At 38.7% G+C, this 12,106-nt stretch overlaps 1 long non-coding RNA gene across 5 annotated transcripts in view; it reads left to right on the top strand.

Annotated features, from left to right (window-relative positions):
• The first annotated feature begins 2,348 nt into the window (after window positions 1–2,348).
• LOC122056441 overlaps window positions 2,349–12,106 on the top strand; it is a 28,442-nt gene continuing 18,684 nt past the window's right edge. The window contains exons 1-5 of one of the 5 annotated variants that reach the window (XR_006133165.1): window positions 2,349–2,726; window positions 2,822–2,912; window positions 3,009–3,101; window positions 3,371–3,434; window positions 4,525–4,741. This is a non-coding gene — a long non-coding RNA (uncharacterized LOC122056441). Of the gene's footprint in view, window positions 2,727–2,821; window positions 2,913–3,008; window positions 3,277–3,370; window positions 3,435–4,524; window positions 4,742–12,106 lie in introns of those variants that run through there. The other 4 variants (XR_006133163.1, XR_006133162.1, XR_006133166.1 and 1 more) reach the window with 4 other exon arrangements.

The following is a 12,106-nucleotide window of genomic DNA, read 5'->3' as shown; positions in this document are numbered from 1 at the left end:
AAATTATTTAAGTTAAATTTCAAAAATTAATTATTTTAAAAGCTTAATTAAAATCATTTTAAAACTTAATTAAGAATTTTTTTTAAAAAAATTAACTGAAAATTTCTTTAAAACTTAATTAAAATTTATTTTTTTAATAAAAACGTAATTAAAAATCTCTTCAAAACTTAATTAAAAATATTTTATAAACTTAATTAAAAATTCACTATAAAACTTAATTAAAAATCTCTTTAAAACTTAATTTAAATTATTTTAAAATTTAAATAATTTTTTTAAAAAAAACTTAATTAAAAATATCTTTAAAACTTATTTAAAAATATTTTTAAAACTTAATTAAAAAATACATTTTAAAACTTAATTATTTTTTTAAATATTAATTAAAAAATCATTTTAAATCATAAATAAAAATCTATTTAAAACTTAATTAAAGTTTTTTTAAAACTTAATTAAAAATAATTTTAAAGCTTAATTTATTTTTTTTTAAAATTAATTAAAAAATATTTTTTAACTTATTAAATAAATTAAACTTAAATTAATACTTAACTGAATTCTAACTTAATTAAATTTATTTTTTTTAATTAAAACTTAATTAAAAATCTCTTCAAAACTTAATTAAAAATATTTTATAAATTTAATTAAAAATTCACTTTAAAACTTAATTAAAAATTCACTTTAAAACTTAATTAAAAATCTCTTTAAAACTTAATTTAAATTATTTTAAAAATTAAATAATTTTTAAAAAAAAACTTAATTAAAAATATCTTTAAAACTTATTTAAAAATATTTTTAAAACTTAATTAAAAAATACATTTTAAAACTTAATTATTTTTTTTTTAAAATCTTTTTAAATCTAATTAAAAAATCATTTTAAATCTTAAATAAAAATCTATTTAAAACTTAATTAAATTTTTTTAAAACTTAATTAAAAATAATTTTAAAGCTTAATTTAATTTTTTTTAAAATTAATTAAAAAATATTTTTTTAACTTATTAATTAAATTAAACTTAACTTAATACATAACTAAATTCTAACTTAACTAAAATTAACTAAAACTCAAAACTTAACAAATTCAAGAACTTAAAACATTAATACTTAACTCAAAAAAATAAAATAAAAATAAAAATAATAGAACAAACTAATCAGTCGACCGAACTCTAGGTTCAGTCGACCAAACTCACCATTTACTCGAAATCGCGCTCTGAATCGATTAAGTCATGCAATTATTGGTTTGGTCGACCTATAAACTAGTACGATTGACTGAAAAAATAATTTCACTGTTGAGAATTCAACCTATCTTTAATTGTTCGATCAACCGGACACCAGGTTCAGTCAATCAAAAACCTAAATTTAACCTCATCTAGAGCTCAAAAATATCTTCCATGATCAATTTATCAGTCGACCGAAAAATTGGATCGGTCGACCGAAAACCGACCACCTTCTCCTAATTGGTCAAAAGCGTAACATTTTTAAGGGATCGGTCAACTGAATCCCTTATCTATCGACTGGTCATAGTCTATAAATATGATACTTGGGCAGAAGCCGAGTCTCATCCCACTCTCCCCTCACCTTCTTCTCCTTCTACGCCTTCCAAGCCTATTTCACAAGTTACAACCTTCCTTGGAATATGATAATGCCTCCGTAATCTCTTTTCGAACCTTCTATATCTATTTATGATTTATTTATTTCATTTCTTTAATAATAGTGAAAAGAGTCATATAACTGCGCAAAGGGAGGTTGGCTCCTTAAATCCTAGCCAGGACCCTCAATTCTCAACTGAAGATTTACGTCAATCTTTCCCTAATAAAAAATTTAAAGTTATAGGAACTCATTGTCTGGACCTTTCTTTCTATCAAACTTTTTGTCCAGAGGTCATAGACATTTCTCAACATTTACAACTTTATAGTATTATCTTCTGTCGACATGTATATAACCCTATTCTGTGTTATGAGTTTTATCATTACTTATGTAAAATTGATCATCATTACTATAGGACTAGAGTCACAACTAGGGAGATGATGTTTGACCTTGATATATTTCTCAGATTTTTATGAATTCAACCTTATGTTGATCGCGTCTTTTTCAGTGCTTCCCTTCCTGACATCCTACCCACCCCTTTTGTAAGATATGAGAAGTAAATAATAAAGGGTAATAGAAGAATAACCTTATTGTAATTAATGAGAATTTTTAGATATGTTTTTGGAATTATTTAGAGATCGTATGGTATAAATTAAGGGAATAAATCATTAAGTATAGAGTGATAAAGGAAATCATCATTGAGGAGATTTAGTGAGGAGTTAATAATAAGCGGATTAATTAAAAACTCTACTTATATATATACGGAAGCTACAGTACCTAAAGCCCTAAAACGTCGACTCCCTTCTTTTCGTGCCATCTCCTCCCCGCCGACGGACTCAACTCTGACGCACGCTCGGGCCCGATCGCCAGCGCCAGATAGCAAGACGAGCCTCCGATTTCCTCTACTTCTCATCGGAGGTCTCACTGGTAGCGTCTTCCATCGAAACACTGCTTTGCGCAAAGAGTCTTCGGTTGGGTGAGGAGATTTGAGCTCTGTGGATGCTAGAGTGTATCGCCCGTTCCAGAGCTCGATATTGGCCCAGGATTTGCGCTCCAAGCGGCTGTCTCATCTTCCTGAGCCTAGGACCCAGCTTATCTTGTCGGGTTTCCTTCGCCGATGGTGGGGGACTCCGTCATTAAGGTAGATTGAGGTATGGTGGTCCGATTAGGGTTCTTTAGCTGTGGAGAGCTGGGATTTGATACCAGTATGGAAGGTTAGGTTAATTTGAGGTTTGTTTTCTGGCAGTGTCTCACTGTAAGGCTCGACCAAGATCTCCAGTAGCAAGTTATCACCGGTGGGCATCCTCAGCAGTTGATTTTCGGCCGTGAGTTGTTAGGTAAGGCATCTCCAGCTTCGGATATAGATCTGTAGTACATGGTGTTGAGTTACAGTAGGAATCATATGTTGAATGGGGTGCTTGTGATGTTTGTAGCTCTGTAGAAGCTCTGTTTGTGGGTGTGTGGCAGCAAACATCACCTGTGTGTTTGTGCCGACAATTTCATCTCCGAGCAGTGGGTCAACCAAGGTGACGTTATTGTAGAGTAAGGAGTTGGGTTATGAATTCTTAGTGTGGATTGAATCTGTATTAATGTTATGTTTTATTTAGGGAATAATCTCATGATTTGGTAACCCTAATTGTGTAGTGTATATTAGGGGTTTGGATTCTTGTTGAGTAGATCAGAAATGGGGATTAGTAGAGGGTAATGAATGAACCCGGATGAATTACCTGTCTCGTATTTTGGTTTAGTTATTTAAATTCATACGAAATTGGTTAAAATTGATACATTGACACAGGACTTAGATCGAGGCAGGTGTCATGATGAAGTTGACATTGGTTTTAGACTACATTTAGAGACGGGTACTTCTTACCTTAATTCTGAAGTTCTTTGAACTTAGTGCATGAGCTGTTTTTTTTTGATAGAAATTACTTTTACCTTGACTCCACTCATATTTTTCCTACATTTGATACTTCCACTTGATCTTTGAGCTTCTTGTTTTTATATCTATACAGTTTCTCGTTGTTATCTAAGATATTTAGCAGATACCAGATACTGTATAATAGATATTGGACATGTGGATACTAGATACCATGATTACTTACTTTGAATGTTGTATGTTTACATTCCTTGTTGAGTATGCTGGTTTCATGTAGCATACCTATTTTCTATTTATATATATATGATAACTGTTGCATTTTACACATCATGTCATTGCATGCATGCAAGCGACCACGTCACCCTTGTGGGTAAGTGAGTCATCGGGTCGCGCCGCACACTCGACCACTCGAGGGTAGTGGTAGCTAGAGGAGATTTCGCTTGTTCTGTCGTGCCACACTCGAACACTCGTGGGTAGTGGCAGCTAGAGTTGCGAGCAGCAGGAACCCCCTTCGCTTTATAGCTAGATAGCTACTTAACACCTGTCCACTCGGTCACTCGAGAGTAGTGGCGGCTTTTGAGTGGTACAGTTGTCATTGATTCGGCCTCTCGACCATACAGAGGTCGTGGTGCGGAGAGGTGGGTGGGGGTGACCATTCGTGCATACGCTGTTATTATTATATCTGCTGATACTGTTGCTTATTTATGCTGCTGCTGCTAGTTTATGCTGTTGTTGTTTACTTATGTTGATATGCTTGCATAGGTTGAGATATATACCTGTGATATATCTTTAGACACTGGCTTATTTATTGTTAACATGTATATACCTCATATGTACCCATGTAGTTAAGAGCAGGACTGTAGCAGGTCTTTGCTATACTTGACCTTCTGTTACTAGCCTAGAATATTGTTTCAGGTATAGACACTTAATTTGATATCACTGTAGTATCTGCTATTTATCCCTCCGAGACTGTATACTGTTGTATCTTTGGTTCATTATTTCACTCATGCACTGTCTATCTATTATCCATTGAGTCTTAGCACTCACCACCCGTAAACTGGTTATTTCGCCAGGTAGCCAGTAGTTGATGCCAGTACACTTGGAGGAGGATCTTGACTACCGGTCCCACGTAGCTCCTGAGGACGGATTTCTAATTTTGGTTGTGTTTTGAACTTGTGAATTTGGTATTGCAATAACCCATTATGGACTTGATGTTATTTTGTATTTGGTTTTGTTTTATCGAGGAGTCAAGCCGTGCCGACCCGTGGTGAGTAGTTTTGCTATTTTATACATGTTATTTGTTTTTCCGCTGTGTTTGATTTACCAGCCGAGTGGGTTGCGTATTATCTGCGTGGATGTGTTTAGATCCAGCCGAGTTGGCTGTGTTTGCATATGTATATGGCTTTGTATACTGGTTTCACATGTCACTGCTACAAGGGAGGTGCTATCCGATTTTCGTCAGACAACCTTACTCTCGGGGCGTGACAATTTATGTGTATCAGAGCCATAGGTTTACGATGCCTATTTCGCAAGTTTTGGATTTTCCGTGAGTTAATTCCTCGATGTGACTTTTTGGAGTTTTGGGATCAGACAGTGGCGGAACACCTCCAAGTTATAGGATGTAAGTGTTATAAGTATAATCATATATTATTGGTGGTACTTATTAGTTGTTTATATTAAGTATGAGATGAGGTCAGTCAATAGCTGGTTATCGCCGTGGTCCGGGACGACCATGGAAACGACCTATCGAGGCAGAGGGACCTGAACCAGTTGCTCGGGAGGCGGATTCTTCCAAGGATCCTACTGATGTTGAGACTGTTAGCTGAGGGTAGACTCATCAAACTCCTAGCAGGGATCAAGGATGACATCCTCAGGGGATTCCTCCTATGGCACCACCAGTGGTGAATCAGGGATTTCAGCCTTAGAGGATTCCTTCTATGATACCACCTGTGGTACCGACACCTACTACTACCGGGTGGATGATGGATTGAGCTCGTATATCATTGTTGGCGAGGTCAGTAAAAGATAGATTTACTCTATTCCAGGGAGGTGCGGATCCTGGGGTTGCTCGTAGTTGGTTGAAGAATTTGGAGGACACATTCAGATACATAAACTGTACGGATGAGGAGAAAGTAGAACTGGCTGCATACCATCTCAGGGATCAGGCTGTTACTTGGTGGGACATGCAGAAGATGATCTTTGGGGAGCAGCACATCACGTGGTCCATGTTTCGTGATGCTTTCGAGAGGCAGTACTTTCCTACTACATTTTGTCTAGTTCGACGCCAGGAATTTCTGAGCCTCAAGCAGGGCGACCGTTCAATGATGGAGTATAACACATAATTTAGTAGATTGGCTGAATTTTGTCATCTGGTGGCTCAGGATTATGATCGGATGCAACAGTTTACTCAGGGCCTTGCGGCATATATACGGATTAGGATGTCAGGATTTCCAGGCAGTTCGTATCGTGAGGTATTGGATCAGGCATTACTCGTTGAGATGACTCAACAGCAAGTGACAGCAGAAAAGTAATGATAAGCAGTTCTCACAGAAGAGAGGGAATAAGGGTCAAGACTTGCAGGTTACTTCCGGAGGATCTTCACGGCCTCAGAAATTAGGGTGAACAACGGATGGGTCTTCTTGTCCCCCTTAGCGAGATCGAAAGGGTGACATTAGTGAAACTAGGTGTTTTCAGTGCGGCTCGAAAAGTTATCTCAAACCCAATTGTCCATTGGATCACTCTATATGCTTCTATTGTAAGCTTCCGGGTCTGAGAGTCGGGATTGCACTCTGAAAGCTCAGTCGGAGACTACTAAAGTTACCTCTCAAGGAGATCGACCCACTCAGCCAGGGCAGCAGAGAGGACCTCAGAGGACTCAGAATGCTTCACGTCAATAGTGACTGCTGAGCTCCCAGGGGCAAGTATATCATATCCAGAGTCAAGAGTATCTAGTGATGCCAGCGACCACACAGTACTCTTACACAGTATTGTTGGTGCGGGAAGCATCCGACGATCGAACCTATGTTTTGATAATGACAAAGGGATTCAAAGTTAAAATTCCTTGTTATCTAATGTACTTAAATGAGGTTTTAGGAAAGTCCTAACTGCGGTTAGGCAGGTGGAAAAACCTAAGGGGCGATAACCTTAGGTCTTAGGGGGTGGTAACCATAGGTGAAGGAAAATCCTAAGGGGCGGTAACCTTAGGTCCTAGGTGGTGGTAACCCTAGGTGGGGAAAATCCTAGGCCACGGTAACCCTAGGTCCTAGGGGGTGGTAATCCTAGGTGGAGAAAATCCCTAGAGGGCGGTAACTCTAGGTTCTAGGGGTGGTAACTCTAGGCAGAAAGTCCAGTCGGTCTGGAGGACCGGACTGGCACTAGGTAATATCTCCTGAGGGGAGTAGGTGAGGGCGTGTTCCCCATAGAGAGAACAGTAGGCGTCGGGTCGACCTAGAGTTTCCGGTCGGAAATCCGAAGTCAGACCCGGACAGTCCGATGACTGTCAACCACTTAATTTATCATGTTTATATATGTTCTAACTTTGTCTTGCAGGGTACAGTGTTGTTTTAGGACTAACATATCTTGCAGGTACAAAAGGAACAAGTTAAGCCTCGGATGAACCGTGTCTGAGGCGCCTCCATGGAGCTTAGAGGCGCCTCAGGTGCAAGCCGAAGCCAGCTGTGCAGAGGAGCTGTTGGCGCCTTCATGGGGATGAAGGCGCCTTGGACCGTAGCTTGGAGTCGCCTTGGAGTGACTTGAAGGCGCCTTCAAGTAGATGAGGTGTGACCGGATCAGTGCTGATCCACGCGGCTGACTCAGCGGGTTGGAGGCGCCTCGGATGGGCTTTAAGGCGCCTTCAGCAGTGAATAAAAGGAGGTCTCGAGCAGCAGTCTAAAAGATCTTCGAAAAAGCAATCCTTCTGCATCCAGCTGCTAACGAGTCCATCCCGAAGTGCTGTAACAACATCCCGACGATCTGGAACTCTGAATCTGCTATTTTCCAGTGTTGTTGGTATATTTAATTTCTGTTTATTGTACTTAAATTGTAACATCTTTTCGATATTATAAGTGTTGCCCACTGTAAACGCTCAACAAGCGTGGGCCTTGGAGTAGGAGTCACCGCAGGCTCCGAACCAAGTAAACAACCTGTGTTTGCGTGTGTGTTTGTTTTTTTTTTTCCGCTGCGTATTCCAACTCTGTTTCTAAATCTAACGAAATAGCCACGAGCGCTATTCATCGCCCCTCTCTAGCAATTCTCGATCCAACAATTGGTATCAGAGCGGGGTAGCTTTGATTTGGTGCAACCACCAATCAAGCATCTTTCGTGGTATTTTCTATTTTTAGGAGTCGATCAGAATCGATATTCTTGCCGTTTTCCAATCCGTTTCTTTCGTAATTGGATTTCTTGCTTGAGGTTGGTGCAACACCATCCGAGTTTGTTTTTCATTTCATATACTTCTTGCACTACTAATCCAGGATCAAGTCCTGGAATTTTCTTGTTGTTTATCTTCTACATACTAGATCTAAAATGGCCCTTCAAGAAGGCTACAGTATAGCTCGTCCCCCCCCCCCCCGCTATTCACCGGAGACGACTTCGGGTACTGGAAGGGTCGGATGGAGGCGTATCTCCAGACTCATTTTGAAGTCTAGATGATCGTCAAAACCGGGCTCCAACTACCAACTGATGGCGCCGGCAAGCCACTACCATACGAGGACTGGGACGCGTCACTGATTAAGAAGGTGGAAGCAAATGCCAAAGCGACCTGCACCCTCCAGTGTGGCCTATCAAAAGAAGAACTTAACCGCGTCGACCCCTTCACCAGTGCCAAGAAGTTGTGGGAGAAGCTTATCGAACTTCACGAAGGAACGTTCGACACCAAAGTAAGTAAAAGAGACCTAATATTCAATAAATTATTTAATATTAAATTGCAGGAAGGTGAGACGGCTGCCCAACTCCACGCCCGGATACAAGATCTGCTCAACGGGCTTCATGCAATTGGACAGAAGGTAGATAATCGGGACATCATCAGGTATTCTCTAAACGTCTTTCCGAGGAATACCTTGTGGGCATCAATGGTAGACGCTTACAAGGTATCCAAGGATCTATCTACCATTAAATTAGATAAACTTTTTGCAGAATTTGAACTTCATGAGCAGATTAATGCACACCCTGCCGAGAAAGGGTTGGCTTTGGTTGCAGGTATAGGTAGAGCGCGCGAATCAAGAACAAAATGCAGAACCGAACCAGAGTCAGAAGAAGAACCAGATTCGGATGACGACAACGAGCTCACAACCGAAATAGTCAACCTGGTAAAGAAACTCTACAAAAAGAAGAACTTCAACAAAAAAGATGTCAGAAAGGTCATCCAGTCCAAAGAAGCCCAACCAAACTCAAAGGTCAAATTCGAGGTGACCTGCTACGGGTGCAATCAGATGGGCCACATCAAGGCGAACTGCCCGAACCAAAAGGATCCAAAGAAACTAAGGAGGAAAAAGGCCCTGAAGGCAACTTGGGACGAGTCATCTTCCGAGGAATCCGACGACGAAGAAGTCGAGCAGGCAAGCTTTCTCGCATTGACGGTCAGGGACTACACCAATGAATCCGAAAGCGAGGTCGAATCGGAAGCAGAGTCCGAGAGAAGCCACGAATCTGCATCTATTTCTGAATGGCCAAACTCCTCTATAAGTAAATGTCGTTTATACAGTTTAATTAATTACTTAATGCATAAAGTAGCTAAATCCAAAATTCAGATAAAGTCGCTTCTAAAGAAAGTAACTTCCCTTAAAGAAGCGACTAACTCCATAACCTTGCCTGACCCAGTTCAGACTGGAAATTCAAATCAAGTCCAAAAGCTTGAGGAAGAAAATTCTAGTATGAAAACTCAGGTCAAGGATTTGGAGAAGACCTTAGAACGGTTTTCTTTGGGGTCCAAGAACCTTGATCTAATTCTTGGGACACAAAGAACCGTTTACAATAGAACTGGACTAGGTTTCAAAACCAAGAAGAAATATCGATCCTATCTATCCTTAGTCAACAGACCAAATAGTAAACTAGTCCAAGCATGGGTACCCAAGTCCAACTTGATCAATCAAGTTGGACTTGGTAAGTATTGGGTTCCCAAGGATCAAGTACATTACCTTGATAGACCTTATCGAGGCTATGATCCAGGGGGAGCAAAAAGAAAAATTATCTTAACTAATAAATAATTAAATAAAGAAAGAAAAATTATCTTACTCTAAATTATTTTAACAAATAAATAATTAAAAAACAAATTAATAAATAAAAAATTATCTTAACAAATAAAATTAAAAGGAATATAATTAAAAAATAAGTTAAAATAAAAAAATCAATAATGGAGGCTCTAGAATAGCTGACACCTCTAAAAGGAATCTACCCAACAGGGTAACCAAACGCAACCTACCCGGCAGGATAATTAGGACTAGAATAAAAAAGAGCTAAGTTTAACTTGACCCATGATACTGATGAAGTATTGGATGATAGTACGTTAGGGAAGCTTAGTCTATGCATGTCTAGGAAGATATGACTTCGACCTGGTGTATTTGGCTAAGCTGAACTGACCGAAGCTACCCTTTATGGATCCTGACTAGTTAGACCAAGGTTTTGTACTAAGTTCAGTGGATAGAACTATTTGGAAAACAACAATAGAACATTTCATTGAAATAAATGGAACAACATTTGTCCTTTATTACAAATGAAAAATCTTTCTTGTCCAAACAAGAAACAGAGATAATGTTCTTGGTCAAGGTAGGCATATAGCAGCACTCTTTAAGTTCTAAAACAAGCCTAGTAGGCAAAGATAAGGAATATGTTTCTACAGCGACAACAGCAACTCTTGCACCATTGCCTACTCGTAGGTCCACTTCGCCCTTTGTCAACACTCTACTATTTCTCAACCCCTGCATATTCGTACAAATGTGAGATGCACATCCGGTATCTAATACCCATGAAGAAGAAATAGATAGATTGATTTCTATAACATATATACCTGAGGCAGAAATCTCACTTCTCTTCCTTTTTCAGTTCCTCTAGGTATACCTTATAGTTTCTCTTCCAGTGTCCGGTCTCACCACAGTGGAAGCATGTTCCTTCCTTAGCAACCCCACCTTTGGGTTTCAGTGCATAAGTCTTGTCCTTTCCTTTGGCTTGGGTCTTATCCTTACCTTTAGGCTTCCACTTGCCTTTGCCCTTAGACACCATCAAAATGGTACTAGGCTTTGCCTTCTTAAGATTGAGTTCAGCAGTTCTCAATATGCTCAACATCTTAGGCAGTGGTTTATCAATTTCATTCATGTTGCAGTTCATGACAAATTGACTATAGCTATTGGGCAATGATTGCAAGATAAGATCAGTGGTCAATTTTTGGCCTAGTGGGAATCCCAACCTTTGTAGATTCTCCACATTCCTGATCATTTTGAGCACATATGGCCCTACGGGACTTCCATCTTGCATTTTACATTGAAATAGTCCTTTAGAGATCTCAAATCTCTCATGTCTTACTTGTCCTTGATATAGTTTTCTAAGGTGTTCAACCATATCATAAGCATCCATGTTCTCATATTTCTTTTGAAGCTCAGAGTTCATGGTGGCGAGCATAAGGTATGATACGTATACATCTAATGCATCATCTTGATGCTTGTAAGCATCCTTATCAGCTCTAGTGGCAGTAGCAGGGGGCACTTTAAGAATAGGCTGCTCTAAGACGTACAGTTTTCTTTCTCTCTTGAGAACTATTCTTATGTTTCTATACCAGTCTAGAAATTAGCTCCATTGAGCTTATTCTTATCAAGGACGGATCACAAAGATAGTTTCTTCTACTTACTAGACGACATGGTGGTCTACAACAATAAAATGCAGAGAAGTATCATACTCAGATCATTTAATTAGGCCTTTAATTAAATGATTCTCCCACTGAATTCTAAAGCTTGATAGAAGCAAGTCACTACTAGCTCTAAGCTCAAAAGCAAAGACATTCTAGTGGGACAAGATCCATATTATACTTCATCTTGAGTTAGCTTTGGCTAATCACCCAAGACTTGTATAAATTAGGTAGGCAACGTGTACCAATTGGATAAGATCCACATTATACCTTATCTTGAGTTAGCTTTGGCTAATCACCCAAGACTTAGTATAACTTAGGTAGACAACGTTTATCAATTACATCCTATGTAACTCTTGTATCCTTAGATGAACAACACTGTTTGTTCGTTTTCCCATCTTATAAAATCCATATTATAATTCATCTTGAGTTAGCTTTGGTTAATCGCCCAAGACTAGTATAATATGATTTACATCTTATGGGATATGTCTTTAAGTTCTCAATCCAATTCAGGTAACTTAATTAAGTCACACCCAAAGGTTGGTAGTCGGACATCACAATTGTCCTGTCGCACTCTACCAAGATAAAATGAGTCACTTTGCTTTGGCAAACCTGACTACAAATGATCGAGGTAGTAATGAATACCAAACTCTGGAAGGCATATGTAAATGACCTAATTACGATAGCTATACATGCATCACATACATCATGGCATATATCAACATATACACAAGTTTAAACGTGACAAGTTTATGGCCCCCATAAACTACGATCTTCTCAAGCCAATGAGAAAAGTGATAAGTCAACCTAGGTCTAAGCCG

The sequence above is a fragment of the Zingiber officinale genome, chromosome 3B (genome assembly GCF_018446385.1).
Source record: "Zingiber officinale cultivar Zhangliang chromosome 3B, Zo_v1.1, whole genome shotgun sequence".
NCBI lineage: Eukaryota > Viridiplantae > Streptophyta > Magnoliopsida > Zingiberales > Zingiberaceae > Zingiber > Zingiber officinale.
Note: the sequence above shows the minus strand (reverse complement) of the source record. Positions and strands in the feature narration are given on the sequence as shown.